General features: G+C 44.0%; 3 long non-coding RNA genes across 3 annotated transcripts; 2 read left to right on the top strand and 1 right to left on the bottom strand.

Moving 5' to 3' along the window:
• The first annotated feature begins 6,844 nt into the window (after positions 1-6,844).
• Positions 6,845-7,540, top strand: LOC111948192. Its single transcript, XR_002874139.1, has 2 exons — positions 6,845-7,366; positions 7,489-7,540. It is a non-coding gene; the product is annotated as an uncharacterized LOC111948192 (long non-coding RNA).
• Positions 7,541-8,498: 958 nt separating this feature from the next.
• On the top strand, positions 8,499-9,647 carry LOC105357958. Its single transcript, XR_002874206.1, has 3 exons — positions 8,499-8,910; positions 8,990-9,475; positions 9,603-9,647. It is a non-coding gene; the product is annotated as an uncharacterized LOC105357958 (long non-coding RNA).
• Positions 9,648-21,173: 11,526 nt separating this feature from the next.
• LOC110013888 lies at positions 21,174-21,913 on the bottom strand. Its single transcript, XR_002874209.1, has 2 exons — positions 21,576-21,913; positions 21,174-21,478 (listed from the first exon to the last, which is right to left on the bottom strand). It is a non-coding gene; the product is annotated as an uncharacterized LOC110013888 (long non-coding RNA).
• Positions 21,914-24,121: the final 2,208 nt, after the last annotated feature.

Here is a 24,121-nt window from a genome sequence, read left to right on the forward strand (position 1 = left end):
GGAAGGAGTGGGCAACCAGCATTAGCGATCTCTCTAACACTTTATCAGAAGACACCGCATTCTTAAACAACTCTTATTGCATGGAGGAGGACATTAAAGTGTATTTGAATAATTCTTCAAAGATAAATGTCCGCCTACAAACTCAATTTACTGCTAAAAAAAAACCTTGCAGTGATTTTTTTTTTTATTTCACTGAAATTTCAGAAGACTTTAATTTTTCTCTCTTATTAGATCTAAAGAGCTTATAAAGATCCATAACTGCCCCATTCAACTTTTTGACAGCTCTACTTATTTCTAAGCTTTACTTCATAGTAGTTAACTGCTTATCAGCAAAAATATCTACACAACACATGAAAAAGGGAAAAATCATAGACAGAGGGATTTCTGTTACATAAGTACACATCACTACAACTTCTGACTGACATCTTGGGGTTAATCTTCTAAAACCTGGCACAGAATGGGAGTTTAGTAAACAATGTCCTATTAGAGAAGAACATCAGCAGTACTCTGAGCTGATTCAGACAGAAATGGGCTGATCTCCCCATGGACTCCAAGGACTATAGTGGGCAGGGGCAAACTTACTGGATGGAAAGGAGCTGGCACTGCATTTGGCTTGTTGGAAGCATGACTACTTCCTTACCAGCTTTTGGGATGATGATGAAGTTGCACATGTGCTCATTCATATCCCCCCACAAGTTAACAAAGAGCAGGAAACAATCCAAGGGGGGCAGAATGTGAATGATTAGGCATGTGCGTGTCTAGTTTATATTTTTCTCCAGCCCCCCACATGGTTTATCAATTTCCTTCTTTCTTTGTGCTCAAACTGTTAGCTTCTCTCTAAGGTTCTGTCAGTTTTTTTTTTTTTTTTTTTGCCGTTTCTCTTTTTCTTGCTTCTAAAATAATCATCATCTTCTTCTCTCTGTGTTTCCCCTTACTTAACCTTTATTTTTAATCTTTCTGTACTTTTCTCTTTACTATTTTCTCCTTCCTGTTATAGTCTGAGGAGGCATGCTGAAGTCTGGGCCACTCTCATTAACCTTATCATGAAGCCACCCCCCAGCTGGACTCCCACTTCTGTGTAGCTTTGAAGAGCTGTGCCAGTACATACACACTGCACCATTAAGCTGCAGAAACGAGTGCTGAAAGGGAGAAAGGTTCAGCCAGGAGACACAGTAGATTCATCAAACATCTAAGCCACAAAGGGATGGGAGTGAGAGATAACAAAGAGGGAATGAACTTTGAAAGTACTCTACTTCATCTGATTTAACAAAAAATTCTGGTTTGATCAGGTTTTGTGTAACACCCCACAGGAACAAACCCATGTAGATTTTTGGGGCAGAGTAGCTACGATGGGGCTCAGCCTAAAGGCCCGTTCACACCGTTTAACGCCTCGTGACTAAACAAAGGGCACCAATGTGAGTGTGCACACTGACGCGATAAACGCCACGCGTAAAAGGGTCATTTTTTAAAAAATGCCTCGGGTTCGTTTTTTTGGTTTGACGCGCCGCCTCAAAAACTATACGACCAATGAGAACGGCGCTTTTGCACACGTGTCTGGAGCTTCTGAAGTTACAGTAAAACACAACTTGGGGGTGCTCAAACACAAAACTGCCTTTCTGAGCACACATACCAGCGAAGAAGATAGACGCCAAGTAGCGTCTACACTGCCGCGAAGAAATAAGGACGGACATTCTAAAACATCCCCGAAAACGCTCATGATACATTTTCAGCTCTTGTACCAGTCGATAAAACTCCCCATGTTCTTCTCTTCTCGTAACTATGGGATGTACCCAAAATCGGCATCTTTCATCATTCAACAGAACAATAATTTCTTCATCGCTGGAACTGGAGCTAGAGCTACTGGTGCTTGAAATATTCATGTTTTCTTTGTTTGATTCTGACAATCGCGTAAATACTTGCTCTCTTCTTCTGAGTGAAAAGCGACTTTAAGAAGCGTAAAGTTGCGCAGCGCCACCTTGTGTACAGGAGTATTTCTGTTTTACATTAAGCGCCATCTAATGTCAGGGAATGAAATTGCATGTTCGCTCGGCTCATCGTCAGCGCAAAATCGCCTGGGTGTGAACACAAAAAACGTGGCGAAAAATCATACAACCTTCTTTTACTGGGGGGTCCGCGAAGGGGGGGTCTAAGGGCAGGGATTTCCAGTTTAGTTTAGTCTGTTTAGTTAGTTCAATTTAGTATTTTCCTATTGAATTCTATGTATTCAGAATCCTTTGATTTTATGTTTAACGTTTTCAATTGCCTATACAAAGTCCATCGAGACGACTGTTGTTGTGAATACGGGCGACAGTGGCTCAGGTGGTTGAGCGGGTCGTCCAATGACCGAAGGGTTGGCGGTTCGATCCCCGCTCCCACCAGCCAAAAAATGTCGTTGTGTCCTTGGGCAAGACACTTCACCCTCCTTGCCTCCAGTGTGGCTCCACTGGTGTGTGAATGTGCATGAATGCTCCCAGTGATGGTCAGAGGGGCCGTAGGCGCGAAATGGCAGCCACGCCTCTGTCAGTCTGCCCCAGGGCAGCTGTGGCTACAACCGTAGCTTACCATCACCAAGTATGAATGAGGAGTGAATGAATAATGGACACACTGTAAGCGCTTTGAGTGTCTTGAAAAGCGCAGATAAATCCAATCCATTATTATTATTATTAATATGGGCTATACAAATAACATTGAATTGAATTGAACTGGAGACGCAATGAATTAATAATTGATTTCATATCAGTAAACCTTTTGACAAGGATGACTGACTAGCTTGTGGAATTTTAGTCTTTGTCCAGTAACTGCCAGGAGCAAAGCGGGATTCAGTGTCTTGGCCATGGACACTTCGGCACATGGACGGGTAGGGTTGGAACAGAACAGAAGTTGACTGCTCCACCTCGGCCACACCATAATAGAGTCATATCACTGCGCGAAACGAGCCAGAATCCTTAATATCTGTTGTGGATACTTTCTTAAATATCTAAAGAATCTGGACCTGTCATGATTTGAATTTGTTGTCTTGTTTTTGGTCCTTGTTCTGTCTTGTTTCTGTTTCCTGTTTTATTTTGAAAGTCTCCTGTCTTGTCTGTTTTCTTGAGTTTTACTTCCTTTGGTCCCCATCAGCCCTGATCGTGTCCACCTGTGTCTTGTCTGCCCTGTCTGTATTTAAGTCTTGTCTCTGCCTTCCTCCTGTGTTGGTCCATTACCCCTGTTATAGTGTTCATGCCTTGTTCCTTGTCCCTCGCCATGCCACAGTAAGTTTTAGTTTTGTTTTGTCATCCTGCTCTGCAGCGCTTTTTGTTTCTATTAAACCCCTTGCCCTTGAACCGTGTGCCTCCGCCTCTGCATTTGGGTCCAACCGGCTTTCGAGCCACCTCACCGTGACAGGACCATTTCTAATGCATATCCAGACATGCAGCATATCTGAAGATATCCGGGCAAAAGATACTGGTTGTGTCTTATTTTGGTCATATCCAAGTTACGAATATGACCTGAACTGAAATCTGGGAATATCTGGAGTAAAGATACTGAAGAAGGTAAATATCATGTAGTATCTGTAGTGTATACTTATCTAAGTGTTGAGGCATTTCTGGTGCATATCCAGACATGCAGCATATCTGAAGGTATCTGGGCAGAAGATACTGGTTGTGTCTTATTTTGGTCATATCCAAGTTACGAATATGACCTGAACTGAAATCTGGGAATATCTGGAGTAAAGATACTGAAGAAGGTAAATATCCTGTAGTATCTGTAGTGTATACTTATCTAAGTGTTGAGGTAGTTCTGGTGCATATCCAGACAGGCAGCATATCTGAAGGTATCCGGGCAGAAGATACTGGTTGTGTCTTATTTTGGTCATATCCAAGTTACGAATATGACCTGAACTGAAATCTGGGAATATCTGGAGTAAAGATACTGAAGAAGGTAAATATCCTGTAGTATCTGTAGTGTATACTTATCTAAGTGTTGAGGCATTTCTGGTGCATATCCAGACAGGCAGCATATCTGAAGGTATCTGGGCAGAAGATACTGGTTGTGTCTTATTTTGGTCATATCCAAGTTACGAATATGACCTGAACTGAAATCTGGGAATATCTGGAGTAAAGATACTGAAGAAGGTAAATATCCTGTAGTATCTGTAGTGTATACTTATCTAAGTGTTGAGGCATTTCTGGTGCATATCCAGACAGGCAGCATATCTGAAGGTATCCGGGCAGAAGATACTGGTTGTGTCTTATTTTGGTCATATCCAAGTTTCGAATATGACCTGAAGTCAAATCTGGAAATATCTGGAGTAAAGATACTGAAGAAGGTAAACATCCTGTAGTATCTGTAGTGTATACTTATCTAAGTGTTGAGGTATTTCTGGTGCATATCCTCCGCAGTTACCATTGCCGCTGTAGGTACCATAACCGTTCGGCCTGGAACTTCCCTTCGGGGTCCTTTGACTAGTGCTGACGTCACATTATGCGATTGGCTTTGTGTTGGTCTGATGACGTGTCAGACAGTGATTGGTCTGGACAATTTACGATACTATCTATCTATTTACCAAGGCTGTGTCCCACCAAGGTGGGGTAGCCTAGACAGGGCACACAATTTTAACTCCCTCCTTCTCTTCCCCAAACCCTCCGCCTTCAGTGTGTGCGTGTGTGTGTGCGTTGGTGTGTGTGTGTGACACTGGTTAAAGGCCTGGTCTAAGCCACACCACACTGCACCAGGGTCAGCTGCACACTCCAGTGTGGGCACCTCCACAGCAGGGCCTCAGCCAAGGCTGGTTTCCCCTTGCCGCTTCATCCCAAGACCAGACCTCTACCACACCCATCCATTCATTCATACACAAACTCTCTCCACCCATCCCTGTCCTGAGCAGCCTCTCTCCCCTGCATCACAGTCATCCCTCTTGCATTCAGCGCTCTCCTTACACCCTCCGTCCATCCCATTCGTGGTCTTCCTCTCATTCTCACTCCACTCCCATCAGATTCATATACCCTTTTCACCAAACGCTCCCTTTCCATTCTTTCAACATGTCCAAACCATCCCAGTGCCTTTTGCTCTGCTCTATCAGCCAACTCTCACATCACACCAGTTCTCTCTCGGATAACTTCATTCCTCATACGATCCATAGGCGTCACACCACACATACTCCTCAAACATCTCATCTCAACTACATTCAGCTTCCTCTTTTCCGCCACTTTCAGACTCTGTTTCAGCCCCATATAACGCTGCAGGCACCACCACACCCTCATAGAATCTCCGTTTCGCATGCTTTTCCAGTGATCTACAATCAATCACTCTCTTCATCCCCCCCCCCATATCTTTCGTACTTCATTCATTCTAAACTCTACCTCTTCCCCTATTCCACCATCCACACAGACACACGACCCCAAATACTGAAAACACTCTACCTCTTCCAACAACTCCCCATTTAATGCCACATTCAATCTACGTTCACCCTTTAACCTCGTACACCTCATCACCTTACTCTTTCCCTTATTCACCAATTTACGATACTAATATTAATAATATTAATGAATAATATTATGACGTTTGTTGTAAACGAACAGAGCTGCGAGATAGTATTCGAAAGGTGCCTTTATTATTGTTATGATTATTATTGAATTCATGTTCTCTTATAGTTCTTTTAATCTGTGCACCCATTGCTTTATCATTGACAGAACGGACCCGGAAGGGCAACATTTAGCCGTGCTGACAAAAATTTCAGCCACGGCTGAACTTAAACTGGAGTAACGAGCGGATTGTGACAACATGTCTTTATAAAAATGACAAAGAATATTGTCATACACAATTTATGGGGGAAAACTCCTTTAGGTTACAAAAGGGAACATGAAATGAAAATACGTAGAGCCCAAGCAGATGTCAACGCTACGTAGTTTGTCCAAATGGGGTTACCGTAGTGTGACGTTATACTCAGTCGAAAGGACCCCGAACGGAAGTTCCAGGCCGAAAGGTTATGGTACCTACACCATATTTTGTGATTTTTGCAAAGGCGATACTGCATTAGGACATGTATTGTCTCTGGTGCCTTGCCTAGCAATTTATGTGCACAAGATACTTCAAAAGCACATATATTTGAGAGTTTGCTCTGCACTTATATTTTCCCACAAATGTTTAAAAACAGGTGTGAAAAGTATTGACAAGTCAACCCAAGTTTGATTAAGATATACAGTAATCTCCTCATTGCTTCATCAAAGGTAATAAATACAATGGCACTTCGGGCATACAACAAATTTTGTCATTTTCAACAGCCAATTTCTTCCTGAGCATGTATCAAGTGGCAGGAAAGTCTTTTGTGTTGTTTTGTAAAACAGTATCTCATATTATACCAAAAAAAAACCCATAAGAAACCTTTTAAAAAACTTTAGGATCGTTTTTGGTAAGAAATCAATGATAACTGCTGCTCTGTTTAGTGTTTTCAGGGAGTGGGTGAAGAAAGTTTATTTTTTTTAACTTTATTGTTCAAAATGTAGGTACAGCCAGGAGAGCAAACATTTTACATGCATTTTACACAAAAACATTCAGGTTTCCACAACTTTCATACAAACATACAGCTTTCTTAAGGCTTTCAGAGATTTAACTGAGATACATTTCAATTTGTTTGATTAACACGGGGGGGGGGGGGGGGGGGGTAGAAAATGAATAGAATTAGCATTTATGAATATACAATTTGCCAAATATAATAATAACATTAATTATTAGTTTTTATTTGAGTCCAAGTTTTTATTATAAAACCCAAAAATTATATATTCAAATTTCAGAGTGAAGTTTGGGTGAATATGATTACTGATAAATTGTAAACACTTCTTCCAAAAAAATTCGAATTTCAGTACAATTCCAAAAAAGATGGTTAATTGCTTTTGGATGTTCTTTGCAAAAGGGACAGTTAGGATCAATTTTTTAATGTATTTTAGCATGAATTGATTAGTGGGGAAAATTTTGTGAATGATTTTAAAAGAAACTTCTTTCATTTTTTATTTTATTTATCATAGATTTTTGGGTCACACTCCAGCCCTTTCTCCAAATGCTGCCGGGAACAAAACGTCTTCAGTAGTTTCGAAGCCGCAAAATAACACGAGGAGAACGAACGGCCGTGGCGTTTTACCCGAGCTCCAGTAAAGTGAAATTTGCTGTCGAGTTACAGCGCTCCGCGCCGCCATGACGCAATCTGTTTGAAAACAATGACGGCACGGAGCGTTAGGTCCGAAGATGAAGACGGAAAAAAAGAATAAAAGTTGACCGTAGGAGACATGGACACCCTCTAGAAAGCGAGGCCGACCACGTCCTCACAGCGAAAAGACCTCAGAGGATCCGGGGGTTGGCGGCAGTGACCCGGCCGAGCGGATAAGTTCAGGTAAAACTTTTGATCTAATGGGCATGTTATATTCGGGGCTTGGAGGCTACGGGGTTATATTTAACCAATTCTGGGGGCTATTTTAAATAGCAAAAATAAACCACATCCTTCTATTTTTTCAGGAAAAGAGTCTTCATCTGAAGCGATTGAAACATAATCACAGAGGCTGGACGACGTGGAAAAAACCAAGAAGAAGCTACAAGAACACCGGATACGACCCCCCCCCCTCGAATTTTCCGTACGTATCTTCCGTGTGTAAAAATATTTTGTGCTGAAAAACTTTGCTTTTGTATAAAACTTCAAGTAACCCAGAAACATCATGTCATCACCTAACGGACAAACGTCGAGCAGCGACTTTAACGCGGTAAACAGCAGAGGATGTGACCGTACAGATTAAATGAAGTGCGTGGAGGGGATGGGGGCTTGGGGGGTGGAATCCGCGGCACACGTCTGTGCAGAACCGGGGCCTGTGATCCGTATGGATCATGGATCATCCGCGCAGCCTAGTAGCTTCTCCTGGGATTCGGTGTCAGACCGTAAAACCTCATCACCCGTGAACCGCATCACCTGCGGGACGTCATCACCGCGGACCCACACTTTATTTATTTATTTGAAGTTACAGAGGACTCATATGGTGTGTGATTTGAACTATAAACATATTCATCTTTGCTAATTATTGTGTATTCTCGTGCGGTCATGGACAAATGTTGGAGACCCTGGGCACTATGTCAATTAGGTTTCTTTTAGGTTCTACGTGTTGGGCGGCCGCGGCGTCACTCCTCCCGATTCCCCCGCTGGAGCGGCAGACGTCGTCCCCCACCGCCGTGGGGCCTGTGTAGCGCGGGCAGCAAGGAGACACGCCGGGGGTCCACCGGCAGCTGCGCCCGAACCGGCTGCACAGGGTCCGAACGTCGGCTCCCCTCTCGCTAAGGGCGCCGGAGGAGGGAAAGGAGAGGCGAGGAGCCTGCGGGGCGAGGGTGGAGCGCAGGCGCCCCGATGTCTCTACACTTCTGTCAAAAGTAGCAGGAAAATACACGTCTAAATGCGCTACGAGCTCTCCATGGGAGCGTGAATTCAGCGCGACAGGAAACATCGTCACCCCGTTAAGATCCTCCCTGATAGCTGACACGGTTATCATGTTGGTGTTACGGTCACGTAACACGAAGACGGACGAATAAAAGCAGCAGCACGATTCACTAAAGCAGCCAAACAGACAAACACGTGTTCACTTTTTTTTTTGCACTTTAAAAAAGGTTGTTCATGTTTAGCCTATGTTGGACCTTTCCTGCGAGGACTTTTCTCTTTCTGACCGTGGTCGGAAAACGTTGGCGGATCTTCCTTTCCTAAAGCTAAATGCGTTCTTGAGTTTGCCACTCGGCCACTGGGGGGTTTTGTGTTGGGCAGGTGCCTGTATTCTAGAACATTGGCCAGAACAGCAATGTTACTGTAACCTAACAGACTTGTTCTTTCTTTCAGATTCTTGTCCATCACAAACACAAGAACCTCGGAGAGCAGCTCCAGTGGAAGGTCCGGGCAGATGATAAGTATGTTTCTTCCTCACTATCGTTTTAGGAAACTTGACAAGAACTCCAGTCAGTTATAAAATATTGTCTTTTTTTTTAGCTTCAGAACACCACAATGAGGAGATGACGGCAGCAGTGAAAGATGTGCAACCAAATTGGAGTTTCCACCAAGTTAGAAGTAAGCACATGAAGTTGGATTTACACAACTCGCCATAAGTTAGAGATAATGTGAGAGACTCAATGTCAATAATCAGTGTTACTTTCTTTTCAGAGATTTTTTGAATAGGATTGCAATTGTATTAGTGTGATAGACAGCTCATTTAGTGTTTCCATGTCTTAAGACCAAATACTAAGTTACAATAACGATATAGCATTGACAATGGATAATTAAGATAAGCCACTGTGACAGTCTGCATGGCACATTTTGAATATTCCACTTTGGAAACATGTTTGCAATATGTTGACCTCATCTTCTGTACATTTCATATTTCCATCGACTAGGAGCTTGCAATCAAGCTATTGACAGTCTCAAGTGCAAAGAGAGAGAATGGAGATAGAAGCAAGGAGGACCAGTCAGCATGATCAGGTGAGTTGTCCTATTTGTGACCTTGTTTCATTGACTCAGGTCGTGCATGGTCCAGTTGAACTGTGTATGTGTGTGTATGTTGTTTCCTCTAATTAAAATAATATTTTCCTTTCCTGTTGGTCCACAGCTCTTCAAAAAGAGGGTCAAAATTGCTGAGAAGATTCTCAATCAAGAGGATCTGTCATAAATAAAAAGAGCCAATGCAAACTATGTCAGCGACGAGGAAAGTGACGAGGACAAACCATCTTATTATCAAGCCTCGCCAAAGTGGCGCTCCACTAGGCTAACCATGGTGATGCTGAAATGCCATAAAGCCTGGGATGAAAACTGGAGGAGTGGAATTGAGCCAAAATTACGCATGAGACACTCAGCTGGCATTACTGAAGGAAACCCACCACCAGTCAAGAGCTGCTATCTGGCAGAAGAGAAAAAAAGGATGCATGTTTGTTTGTGGTTTTTGACTTATTTATTTATTATGTAATAAAATATTTTTGAGTAATACCGGTTTTCTGTTACCTTCTGGCCATATGTTCCAAATCCTAACTTCAGATATGACTGGTATACGGACATCAGATATCAACAGATATGACATGGATAGAATCTGGAAATATCCTGACCTTGGATATCACTAGTGACGCATCTCATATATGGAGAGAATCTCATCTCCAGATTCTATCAGAATAAAAGTGTCCCATACTCGGAGTTGATATGCTCAGGACATGAACTTAGAAACAGTCATGTCCGGAGAGTATCCACCATAGATATCACCAGATATGGGGTATTTCTGAGGATATCCAGACAAATATATGTCCTGATTCTGGGGGCTTTCGCGCAGTGTATTTTGGGATGGACTTCTCTGAATGGATTCAAACACTGAGCTAACCTACAGATTACAGACCCCCAACAACACAAATGAAACACAAATGTTTTCTCTTTTTTAGATCTAGAGGTTTTTTACAGTCTCCTTTCATGCCGATAGTTGAGAGATGTCATTGAGCATCGTCATGGTAATGAGGCCAGGGTGAGAGAATCACACCGTTTTTTTTTAACGAGGTGAGAACTCCTTATGACTGTTCTAAAACACTCACTAAACAAAGAACTAATTACTGTGTGAATTTCTGAATGAGCTCTCCCTACTTTTATTCATAAAATGCATAAAATGTTACTGTTGTTTGTTCCTTTTTTTCCTCTCTCAGCTCAAAGAGAGAATTATATTTTGGCACATTGGAAAGAAAAATATCAATGAAACGTGCACACACTGTGGATGACCATGGAAATGACTGTATTGTATTCAGATTGGCTCTTTGTCTTGGTGATTCCAGCCACAGGTGAAAGTTACTCCGGGCATAACAATCATTTAACATGGTAATGGGTCACACACTGAGCTTGTTAGCTATGCACTGCTTTCATTAACATACAAATTCAATTCAATTTAATGGCTTAAAAAAACAAGAAGAAAAGAAAACAAGTCTTTTGTGTGAGAGTGTTCCTGCTTCATCCTCTTCTTCTTCTTCTTAGTGAGTGAGAGAGGGTCAAAGCTATGGTGACTTTCCCAGTTTCTGGCTCCTTGATGGATGTGTTATGGTCTTTTACAGGACCTGACCTCAGCCAGACATTGCTGCGTGGGGAGAATGAAAATGATCTGAACTTTCAGTTCTCGGTCCTCTGTCAATGCATCTGTCTCAGTGGCAGCTTGAAAGAGGACTGCACAAGCTTATGGGAAAATGTGTCCATGCTGTGTTGACTGACGGCCAAACATAAGAGTAGCGTACAGTGTGTGTTTTCAGTAGCTGTGGTGTAACAGGCACATCACCGTTCCCGATGTGTTCTACAGCCAATGCTCTTATCAAGGGAGTTGATAATTAGCGGCGGGCATTGTGTCTGAGGAGATGAATACCAAGAGCATTAAAGGGCTGATGAGATAAGAGGGTGCTTTGTACTCACATCGATGGTCCAGAAACAATGTTTGGCACCACGGTAACAACTTCAATTTAAACGTTTGCATATTTGACAATTAACACGTTAGACATCCTCAGATTCGCCCCTGAATAACTGTCCTCAGCAGCACTCAATAGTGAGTCCATCCCTGCATCAAACAGCTCCAATGATAACAGTCTGTCATTTGCATAGTATTAATTAGACGTTTATGTTAAGTAGCTAGTTAGCATTTATCGCACTTTCCATTTTGACAGAGTGAAAGCTATGAAGCCAACAACTTTGCTTTTCATTTCGTTTGCCTCTGTTATCTATGCAAATGTGACAATGTCCATGTCTTTTCTGAACAAGATGGTTTTAAGAAAAAAAAAAACAGAGAGAAGCTTTTGCCAGTCACATGCACCCGTGCGGGGGTCAAACTGAACAGGGGCTGCAAGTTATTTGGTTGCGGTGGAGAGTCGTAGAGACGGTGGCCGGATCTTAAGCGGAGCGCAAATGTGTCTTGCAGGTATGTTTGTGGCCACCTCAAGTGACGTCATGAAAATGGAAAGTATATTGTCTCATGTGTGGTACGGGTATCGTCAAGTATTTGTAAGGAAAATGGAAGTTGCACACACTTATGATGTACAGGTGATGCTGTCGTATGGTGCCCTTACGCCACACTCTTGTTGTTAGTAATATCTGTGCACTGGCTGCTTACTGTGTGCAGGTGATACGTAAGAGCCTGTAGGACATCGGGGGTCCTACAGGCCTATTGAACAGCACGTGTGGACCTGCTACCACAGTATGCAGGAGGTTGTGGTGGGGGTTGGTAAAAGCATAAACAAGTATGATGCGTGTGTGTTTCACCTGCTTTACCTTTGCTTACGCTTAAATTTTGTTTAAGTGTTGGCTACGACCTGACGCCCGCAGCATGCCTATAGAAAAATGTGCATGCACTTTTTGGCTCTACAGTTGACCGTGTGGTCTATAATCCCTACATTTCATGCGGGCCACCTGCGTGTCCCATAGGGGTTTTCACAGTACTTTCCCACATAGCCTGTATCAAGGGCAGATGTGATTGAGGCTTTTCCATTTGCTTGAACTGTTTGGAAGGAGACTAAACGTAGACTAAAGACATTTTGTCAAGGGCCATCAAAGAAGCATCTTAAAAAAGGGGGCCTACATGACCAGTTTTTGTTGTCACTACAATTTTTAAAATTAATATTTATACCTTTTGAAAATTCTAACCACCACTTGGCAGGTTTTATGCTAATTGGGATTTCAGTGCACAATTAGCTGACTTTTCAGGTGAAGCATTTCAATTATTTATCAAGAATAAATTGGCCATCATAACATTCAGCATGCAGCCGTCAGTTGCAGAAACGCAACAGTTGTTTCTCCCTTTTTTTCTAATGTTTTAGTCAATGTTTTTTGTTATAACTGTGAAGTGCTAAAAACACAAAGCCTGACTTTATAGTGACTCTTTTACTTTTGTCAGTCTCCCTTGGTATTTGTGTTTCTTGAAATCCTAAAGCTGTCTTCACACCAAACTTAATTTGCATGGCAAAGGTGTTCAGTTGTAATGTTGTCAACGGTACAGACTTGATCAGAGGTTGCGCAATGCCTCAGTTCTGCATATACTATGATGATATTGAAAATAGTGCTATGTCTAATTATATTTGTGATTGTTCTAATGAAAAAATAATCTGCATATATTTTTGATACTTGATCTGCATATGATTAATGATTTGCATTTGCTATGTTGATTTCCAAAATAGAGTCGTGTCTATTTTTACATAACAATTAATTAATTCATCTTTGTCATGATTTATTAAAGATTCTTAATTCTGTCTGATAAAGTTATGAACCGGATAATGATAAATCATGTAATAAAATGGTTACTGCAGAACAGGGGTAGGATTATATAGGTTTGCTTCCTTCCACTTCCTTTTAAGCAATCTTTTATTTAATGTTTAATTTTCCTTAGTTTGATACTTTTTTGTATGAATGTAAAACTGCAGATTGTTCAGTCTTGTTCATTATTCTTGGTTTGATTGCTTGACATAAACCATTTCAAATCAAAACCATTTCAAAAAGACTCCATGGAGGACGGAGGCCGCGTTGTCTGGGGAGGCGGGCCCCGGAGGTCGGCTGGGAAGCCGCGCCAGCCTGCGAGGCTGACGAGGTGAGTCCAGAGGATCAGGCACTGAGTTGGGTACTGGCGGGACAGGCTCGGAACCAGGGATTGGGGAATTATGTTCGGAATCGGCTGAGTCCGCAACAGGTGGATCGGACCAGCAGTTGGCTTGCGGGTCCGGCCAGCAGGCGGCTGGCGGGTCTGGCCAAGGTGCGTCCGGCACCCCCACAAGAGTAGAGACAAGATGTGGTGCGTCACAGACCACCACCGGAATAGAGTCAGGCTGGGTGCGTCCGCGACCAGTTGATCAGGTTGTCTATTGTGGCCTGTGGAATGTTGGTCCACTCTTCTTCAATGGCTGTGCGAAGTTGCTGGATATTGGCAGGAACTGGAACACGCTGTCGTATACGCCGATCCAGAGCATCCCAAACATGCTCAATGGGTGACATGACCAGTGAGTATGCTGGCCATGCAATAACTGGGATGTTTTCAGCTTCCAAGAATTGTGTACAGATCCTTGCAACATGGGGCCGTGCATTATCATGCTGCAACATGAGGTGATGTTGTTGGATGTACGGCACAACAATGGGCCCCAGGATCTCGTCACGGTATCTCTGTGCATTCAAAAGGCCATCAATGAAATGCACCTGTGTTCGTCGCCCATAACATATGCCTGCCCATACCATAACCCCACCACCACCATGGGCTACTCGATCCACAACATTGACATCAGAAAACCGCTCACCCACACGATGCCACACACACTGTCTGCCATCTGCCCTGAACAGTGTAAACCGGGATTCATCCGTGAAGAGAACACCTCTTCAACGTGCCAGACGCCATCGCATGTGAGCATTTGCCCACTCAAGTCGGTTACGACGACGAACTGGAGTGAGGTCGAGACCTCGATGAGGATGACGAGCATGTGTGGATGTGGAGGTCTTGGGCTGGTGTGGTTACACGTGGTCTGCGGTTGTGAGGCCGGTTGGATGGGGTGCCAAATTCTCGGAAAGGCCTTTGGAGACGGCTTATGGTGGAGACATGGACATTCAATTCCCTAGCAACAGCTCTGGTGGACATTCCTGCTATCAACATGCCAATTGCACGCTCCCTCAAACCTTGCGACATCTGTGGCATTGTGCTGTGTGATACAACTGAAGATTTCAGAGTGGCCTTTTCTTGTGGCCAGTCTAAGGTACACCTGTGCAATAATCATGCTGTCTAATCAGCCTCTTGATATGGCACACCTGCGAGGTGGGATGGATTGTCTTGGCAAAGGAGAAGTGCTCACTATCACAGATTTAGACAGATTTGTGAACAATATTTCAGAGAACTGGTTATTTTGTGTATGTGGAAAATGTTTCACATCTTTGAGTTCATACCATAAAAAATGGGAGCAATAACAAAAGTGTTGCGTTTATATTTTTGGTCAGTGTAGTTGGACCCAAAAGCAGACAGGGGTTGGGTTTGAATTTGTGCAGTATATTAAACATAGAAATGAAGGACTGGGTTGCAATGTTTGTGGATAGTTGATCTGGTGAAGCAGGAGGACAGTTGGTCCAGAGTGTACTTCCTGGGGGAGGTTGATGGCGTGGAGGAGAAGAAACCAGAAGGTCTTGACATGGCTAGGCTTGGTTTGAAGACTGAAACTTGACCAGACTTGGTTTGAAGTGGCTTGGCTTGGCTTTATGTGGTTTGGCTTGGCTTGGATTTATGTGGCCTGGCTTTATTTGGCTTGGCTCAGCTTGGCTTCAGCAAGGCTACAGCAGCGATTGATGAATTCTTCCATAGAGAAACAGATGAAGCGAGAATGGCTGGAAGGCGTGGATGACTGATAAAGGTTGTCTGATTAGATGCAGAGCAGGTGCATAAGGCCCAATCCTCAGGCAGGTGTGTGAGGGCGGCCCCGACACCCAACATCTCCAGTCATTGGAGAACTGCGAGTTTGGGTCAAAACAACGAGACGACGAGAAGACGGACGTTTTGCGCTTTAAAATCCTTATCGGGACAGTTAACATATTTAAACTTCATAATTCAATTACCAGTTTGGAATGGCGGGAATTATGCTTTTTACTTGTTACTTTGGTACGGCGGAGGCATGCTGCAAGCCGGATACTGGCAAGAAGGCGTGTGCTTTAACTTAGAGAAAACCAGAAACTGCAGTGATGAGATATCAGGTATGAAGGTATAGTGATAAGTGTTTCTGACTTATAGATTGTCGGGAAAACAGTGAGAAGAAATGTGTGGGACATTAAAACTTGTTTTAATGAGCCTGCATTCATCGACCACGTCAGTGAGTTGCTGTGTCTCATCGTTGTCCTGCTGTGGTATTGTTTTAAACCTTGTGCTATCTTAGATAAACAGTTGGACTCTTTATTCTCTTTGAAAACACAATAACTACTCTGTTTACGTCAACTATGGTGGCTGTTTTGGTTCAGTTGTTCCACTCCTAACATGGAGCCTATTTAAACTGAGGAATCTCAGAGCGAATTGAAACTCAGTCCAGTTGGAAATGAACCGAGACCACCTCCAAAGTGGGTTCAGAGACCGGTTCCTGGTCCTTGACCAGGCACCAGGACCATTAGGCAAACTGATGAAGTTCAGGGTCCTTGTTTATAATTGTTGACAGAATTCTTGAGGTGTGGTTGAGCTAGCAGGTTGTCCTAGGGATTTCTGACTGCAAACTTGTTGTCAAAACAGAAGACAAATTCAGTTCCAGGTTCCAAGAAATGCTTCTAAAAAGCCTCCAAAATGTTACTTGGTGCTGTGGGGCATGACTTGCCAGGGGGGAATATCAGCCCCATCAGCAGCACAGGATTTAGCAGAACTGCCATAGTATGAGGATCTCCTGGCCTTCAAATGGATGCATGCATCCGTCACTAAAAAGTTAAGTAGCAGAGACAGCTGTCTTCTGCAACTAAAAGAAATTACTTTGAAGTTTGTTCAGATGAAATGAGCTTTTATTTATCCAAGATTCTATACATTAGAGGAGAAAACATATTATATATAGAGAGTAAGTAAGTAAGTTACTGAGGTTGAAGGGGAGATCATTTGAATTTATTTTGTACTGTAAACCTATCAACAAAATAAAGCAGAGACCCCAACCCTTGTCTCAATTCAAGCAGCATTAATCTGTCATATTTAACAACTGCCGAGAAGGTAATGGTAAAGAATTAGACAAGAACAATTGGAGATGGAAGAACCTCCACGTCTGATAAGAAGCATGTTCCATCCATCCTAGCAGATTGTGTCACATCAAATTCAGTGCAACTTTCCCAGTTTCATGCTCAGCTATTCCTGATCAAACACTTCAAAGAAATGAATTTGGAAGATTTGACAGGGAGTTTGTTAAATCTGTCAGATTATAAAGTCTCCAATGTTTTGTCACTGACTTTGTCACTGACTTTGGTTTTGGATCTCAGTCATTCAGTGTTTAGTATCCAGATTGAAGTTAAAAAGATCAAACTGACTTTATAAATGAAAATAATGTCTTTCACTTTATTTTTAGAAAAAAAAACACTGTGAGTCAAGATTTCCATGAAATTACAGTAAACACATTAACAATGTTCCATCAACATTCATGTTTTGTTTGTTTTAAATGTGCAGTTTTCAATACAAAAAAGATTATTTTGCTTTTTTAGAAAAATGACACAATAACCTCACAGCATTAAGTTCTGTTGCAAAGGAGAAGATCTGCAAACCCAAGAAAGAGGCATAGATCCCGAAAAAGTCCAGAATAAATAAGGAGAGACTGGGAGAGCGTGGTGGGAGGGATGGGAATGGAAAGAAAGATGAGGTAATCCTTGTGGGAGGAGTCATTGAGGACTTGCTAAAGCCCTCCGACTTCCTTCCACTATTGCTTCTTGTCGAAGATGACATGCAGAGAAGAGATTAAAAAAGCCTTTATAGCAGGCAGAAGAAGGGAAATGGGAAATGGGAAATATAAGATGGTTGATGACCTCTAAATGTGTCTAAAGGGGAAGATCTGGTGGTGGAGCTGCTTGGTTTGGTTTGCTCTGTACTTGCAGGTCACATGTGCATCTTGTCCTCCAAACTGCCCATCAGGTACTTTTTACCAAAGGAGAGGTTGCTTGCTTTATTATAAATGTTCTTTTCTCCTCATTTTCCCTCAAGCTGAGCACAGACAGATTGAAGCTGGCCTTCTTTGAGGAGGGAGTTGTCTCGTCTGTAAACTGTGTTTTATTCTGTGGAGGTTGGAGGAGCTTTAGTCTGCACTGCGTTCAGCCCACCCTGATGGAGCCGTTTCTTACCCAGCAGCCTCTTTGATGGGAGACTCTGATGTATCATTTAGATAGAAGTGCATGAATGCAACAGCAGCGAGTGCTGAATCACTTTTCACCACCTCTGGATTCAGCAACACACATGTAAGGACCGCTTGCTAAACTGCCAGCAGTGATTTTTTTTTTTGTAGTTTTTGTGACTCATGGTAAAGTGACGTTCATCATTATATTGAGGATTGTCTGTGGATTGTGTTCAGTCTAATCACTGTGACTCCTTCTAAGACTCCTTAGAAGAAGGCATGTTTTCCTCCTGGTCCCTAACGCCATAAAAAGCTTTTAGCAGCTTCTTCAAATGCATTTTCCCAATTTCCTTCTATGTCATTCATTTCCATATTTGATGAGCTATCTTCATTAAATGCCATGCACATAGGAATGTGTGCAGGAATAATTGCATGCAATGTTATAGCCAAAAATGATCCTTAATGCTTTTGTGTGAGTGGTGAACATGTTGATCTTGTTGATTAGTCCTCTCAGAGTCACGCAGGACCTGATTTGTTTGTTTTGTCGGAGTGAATGTGAGTATAAGTGAATGCATCCACGCACGCTCAAACGTGTTTCATGTGTGTGTGCCAATCCCCAACCCGTTACAGAGTGAAATTACCCATCAGCTCTGGTAAAAGCATGGCTGACAACCTGTAATCATGGTCAGGAGGAAAAACAAATCATTGTCAGCAGTGTGCAGACACACGGGCAAACTGCCCGACCCAGGTGACCAATCCTAAGGAAAAAAAATCTGCCTTTTACTCTTTTGTGACCTCTGTTTTCCAAAAGGAGCGATGCGCTGAAAGGTGTCTGCGTGCTGCAATCACACATGTGAACATCAAATTAAGAAGCCTGACACAGACTCCTCATCTCCAGCTCAGAAATATGTTTACAGCTTTTACACCAGACACTCAGTGTCACACATCTGCAGAAAACCATAGGTGATTTTTAATCACGCACAGTGGTGAGACACGCATGAATAACTCTGACATTTACAATTAGCTGTTGTCAGCGGCCAAAGGGAGTAAAGCAATTTAGTAGGTAGACATTACTGTCGAAAATGGAAACGACAACAGTTTGATATGTTATGTGAAAGTGGCGTGATTTAGAATTGTATTTGACCCGTCTGGGTGCACCCCCCTCATAGGCCAGCACCCTTTATTCAAAAGAAATAATTGCTTTGGCAAAAATGTTGTTTACTGAGGTTTCTGAGAGGAAGGAGAGAACGCTGATTAACCTTGTCATCGTCTTACATCGGATGTGTTGGCTGTCACCCCCTCAAAGTGCCAGGGATAAGTGCTAAATTTGTGTAATTTCTTTGTCATTGTCGTCCTTTAGACAGATGACTTCAGAGCTGACACAATACATTTCAGGGGTTTGGGACTGATGGTTCATTTCTGAGCTCAAACATCTGAAGCAGCTGAAGTTTAAAACTTAAAAGGTGGATTTTGTTTTTTGAGGGGGGGGGGTGCTCTGTGGTCTCTTTGGTCCCCATTGCTGTGGTTTCCCCACATTTGGCCTGCAGACAAGTGTATTGTTCATGAGCCTCTGTGATGTGGTGCTGTGATGATGACTAAGCAGTGTGTGTGTGTGTGTGTCGGTGTGTGGGTGTGTGTGTGTGTGTGGGTGGGTGGGTGAATTCATTCAGGGGGTTGGTTTATGCTTTATACAGCATTTTACTGTCCCCCCACTGTCTACTTAAAGGGCAGCTGTGGGCTCTGACAGTTATGTCAGGGCTAAAGACTTCCTAGTGAAAAAGTTACATGATTGACAGAACCAATAGAAGAAGGAAGAAGAAATGGCCTGGACTTCCTGAAGATTTTTCCTTTTTAAAGCCACACTAGCTATGATTCCATGTGCAACTTATCTTTGATGGGATCAAAGATTGGATTAGAATTGAACCGTGTACATGGTCCCAGAAAAACCTTATTCGATAATAACAAACGTTCACACATGCCATATTTTTAATGGAAATCGATCCTTTGAACATTCGTAGAATTCTCTAAAATACCGGAAACGGCTGTAGAAGAAGAAAAAAAGGAGTTCCATTGTAAACAAACTAAGCCGCGGCATAGAGCGAGATGATCTTCTAAATGTGATTTTATCATTGGTATGATTTTTATTAAGGGCCTGTTCGCTCATAATTTTATAAATCCATGCAACCAGTGCTTTATTCTTGGCAAACAGACCCGAAAGAAGGGTTAGGATTAGGCTAATGTGTGCCAAAAGCAACTTTTAGATTTGGATGAACTTAAAAAAATCTGTGCGCTCAATGCCACAATCTGCATCTTGGCTGCACATAAACATGTGGGAAGAACATCAGCCTTTATTTTGTCTGGACACGATTGGAAACACAAATTCCCATGATTGTTTACACGGTTTCTCAAGACTGCCCAGCATTTCTGCATTCTGTTAGCTCACACTCTGTCCCACAGACGCTCCCCTGCTCTGAGACACGGTTCTACCGGGAGACACGGTTCTACCGGGAGACACGATTCTACCGGGAGACACGGTTCTCCTGAGTACGGCAGCTCGCTCACGCAGAGCAGCCAGATTGCAGTCCCTCCCCAGGCCCTCAAACACGAAGCTACAAGTCTGCTCTGCCCAAGAACATGGTTTGCTTGCGTAGAGCAGCTGTTCGGTCCTGTTCGGGCTCCAAAGCCTTCTCTGGAGCGCCATACCATCTACGTGTGACGTAAAAGCCAGAGCAGTAGTGACCCGATCAGAATAAACTGTTTCTATGCACCACGATCGGCATTACCCACCTATCTCCATCGGAAGGAAATTTTGATCCAAATGAGTCTGATCTGGGCAGAGTATTCCGAACAGCGTGTTTAGATGACGAAGTTTTTATTCTGATCAGGCTTTAATTCCGATCACTTTTGTCCATGTAAGCCCAGCTAATGTGCAGATTTAAACTGGTCAAGCATTTGTTACAGATTTCCCAGATCCTGAGGTGAGACACATGCTCAAGGCAGTTCTTGAAACAAACTTAAAAACTACGTGTTTTTTTTTACTGTGTCACCACACCTCCCTGTTTTATAGAAATTTGTTTTTTTTATTTATTTTACCTGGATATTTGATTTGACTCCAGCTGTAGATTTTTGTAGATTGCAATTATTTCATCATCTCATTGTCTGTCATTTAAAAATGAATCAGAAAGATTTAAGAAAAATGAAAAGCATCACTTTTCATAAATAATTCATCAACATTTTTAGAGCTCAAATTTTTAGTATTAAAGATAAAAAAAGTCTTGGTGCTGAAAAAACACAAATAGTTTTTTCTTTTGTAGGACGCAGAGTGTCATGATCTGAACAGGGCGGACCCAGATGCTGCAACCCAGAAGGAAGAGGCAGTTAGGTGAATGGTAAGGAATTGGTTTTATTTTGAAAGAGCCAGCGGATCCAGGAACAGGACGGGGCGTGGAGCTTGACGAGGATTCCTCGACTAACGGTGAGTGCGGAAACTTTACTGTGGCGTGACTGGAGCTCTTGACTGCGGCGTGAATGGAGTGCCTTAGACCGCGACGTGGCTGGAGTAAAAGGCTGAGGCGTGGCAGGAGTTCTTGGCGGTGGCGCGGCTGGAGTTCTTGAGGAGCGTGGAGGGTTTCAGCTTCTGCTCGAGGTGGAATGCGGACTCGGGTTTCTCTCGTGGAAAAAGGCAGACCTGAAGCACAGCAAAAACAAGGTAAGCGAGGCAAAAACTTGGCATAGAGGGCCAGACGTGGCATGAGGTGAGGTAAGCACCATCAGGTTTAACAAACTGGCAAAGACTGCTTGTGGAGGTCCTCCTTAAATGGCAGGTGAGATGATGAGATGAGAAGAAACAGCTGTGAGTCAGGAGCAGAGCTGGGAGGGGGAGGAGTCTGACAGGCCACTATGACAGTACCCCCCCCTCAACGACCACCTCCAGGTGGTCCGGGACGCCTATCCGGGTGGGCACGGTAGAAATCGGCGATGAGGGAAGGGTCGAGGATGAGGGAACGGGAGACCCACGAGCGTTCCTCAGGCCCGTACCCTTCCCAATCCACCAGGTACTGGAAGCCACGGCGGCGAACATCCAAAATCTTGGAGACAGTGAACGCCGGAGCGCCGTCGATGATACGGGCGGGTGGTGGGGAGACGGAAGGCGGGCACAAAGGGCTGTCCAGAAAGGGTTTAATTTGAGAAACATGAAAAGAGGGATGAACCTTAAGCGCCGCGGGCAACTTGAGGCGAACACAGGCGGGATTGATTATCTTGTCTATGACATAGGGCCCGATGAACCGGGGCGATAGTTTGCGTGATGAGGATTGTATGGGGATATTCCTGGACGACAGCCACACCTTCTGCCCTACCTGGTACACGGGACCCTCCACCCTGTGCCGGTTAGCTATGCGGCAGTTAGCCTCCTTAGTCCGTAGGAGAGCCTCACGGGTCTGAGTCCAGATGCGCTGGCAGCGCTGGAGGTGTTCCTGGACGGAGGGGACCGCAAGGTCGAGCTCCTGAGAGGGAAAAAGAGGGGGGGAGTAGCCCAGCGAGGTTTCAAATGGAGACAACCCCGTAGCAGTGGAAGGATGGGTGTTGTGGGCATACTCGATCCAGATAAGGTATTCTGACCAGTCGGATTGGTTCTGGGCAGCGAGACAACGGAGGCCGGCTTCGAGTTCTTGGTTAGCTCGTTCTGCCTGTCCGTTGGACTGCGGGTGGTAACCTGAGGACAGGCTGACAGTAGCACCAAGCGCAGTACAGAATGCCTTCCATACCTGTGATACGAATTGAGGTCCTCTATCAGAGACTATGTCAGCAGGGATGCCATGATGACGGAAAACCTGGTCAACTAGGGTCTTGGCCGTCTCGGTGGCAGAGGGAAGCTGGGGAAGGGGAATGTGCACAGCTTTAGAGAACCTGCTGATCACAGTGAGGATAACTGTATTACCGTGAGAAGGGGGTAACCCCGTGACGAAGTCGACAGCAAGGTGGGACCAGGGCCGGTGAGGAGTGGGCAAAGGGCGGAGCAAACCAGCAGATGGAGAGTTACCGGATTTGGACCGGGCGCAGACAGTGCAGGCACTAATAAACTCACGAACATCCTTGTCCATGTGAGGCCAAAAAAATCTCTTGCGGAGGAGGGAGAGGGTTCTGTGAACTCCTCCGTGGCAGGCGATTTGAGAGCTGTGTCCCCAGGCAATGACGTCAGGCCTAAGGGACGTGGGAACAAAGAGAGTGCCATCAGGACATGGGGTATTACAAGTCTCCTCACCTTGGGCATTTCTGACGCGGGTTTCGATGTCCCAGGTTAGATTGCCCACGATGCAGGTAGTGGGGATGATGGGAGCAGGAGGCGAAGCATCGTCAGGGCTGTACTGTCTGGAGAGAGCATCGGGCTTGGTATTGCGGCTTCCGGGTCTGTAAGTAATAATGAAGTCAAAGCGATCAAAAAAAAGGCACCACCGAGCTTGGCGAGAGTTCAGTCTTTTGGCTGTGCGTAGGTAAGCTAAATTCTTATGGTCCGTCCAAACTATAAATGGGTGAGTAGCTCCCTCCAGCCAGTGACGCCACTCCTCCAGTGCCAATTTAATGGCTAGCAGTTCCCGATTTCCCACGTCGTAGTTGCGTTCGGCCGGTGATAATTTGCGGGAGAAGAAGGCGCAAGGTTTCATTTTGCTGGAGGATTCTTCTCTTTGGGAGAGTACGGCTCCAACCCCAGTGTCCGAAGCGTCGACTTCGACTATGAATTGTTTCGTGGTGTCCGGTTGAATAAGAATAGGGGCAGAAATGAAAAGAGCCTTTAAAGTGTCGAAAGCTTCCTGGGCCTGAGGGGTCCAGATAAATGGCTTAGAGACTGAGGTGAGCTGGGTGAGAGGGGCGGCTATGGAGCTATAGCTACGAATAAACCGGCGGTAGAAATTTGCGAACCCTAAAAATTGTTGAAGTTTTTTGCGGGTAGTGGGAGGTTCCCACTGGGCAACGGCTTCCAGCTTGGCAGGATCGGGGCGTACCTGGCCGGCTTCGAAAATATAACCTAAGAACTGAATGGAGTTAGTGTGGAATTGACACTTTTCAGCCTTAACATATAATTGATTTTCGAGGAGCCTGGACAAAACTAGACGGACATGATTTTTGTGCTGGATGGGATCACGGGAGTAAATGAGTATGTCATCGAGGTAAACGTACACAAACCGGTTGAGAAAATCACGGAGCACATCGTTGACTAGTCTTTGAAAAACAGCGGGAGCATTGGTAAGACCGAACGGCATAACAAGGTATTCGTAGTGGCCGAGAGGTGTGTTAAAAGCCGTCTTCCACTCGTCGCCTTCTTTAATGCGTA

Source organism: Oryzias latipes, chromosome 11, assembly GCF_002234675.1.
Source record: "Oryzias latipes chromosome 11, ASM223467v1".
Classification (NCBI taxonomy): domain Eukaryota; kingdom Metazoa; phylum Chordata; class Actinopteri; order Beloniformes; family Adrianichthyidae; genus Oryzias; species Oryzias latipes.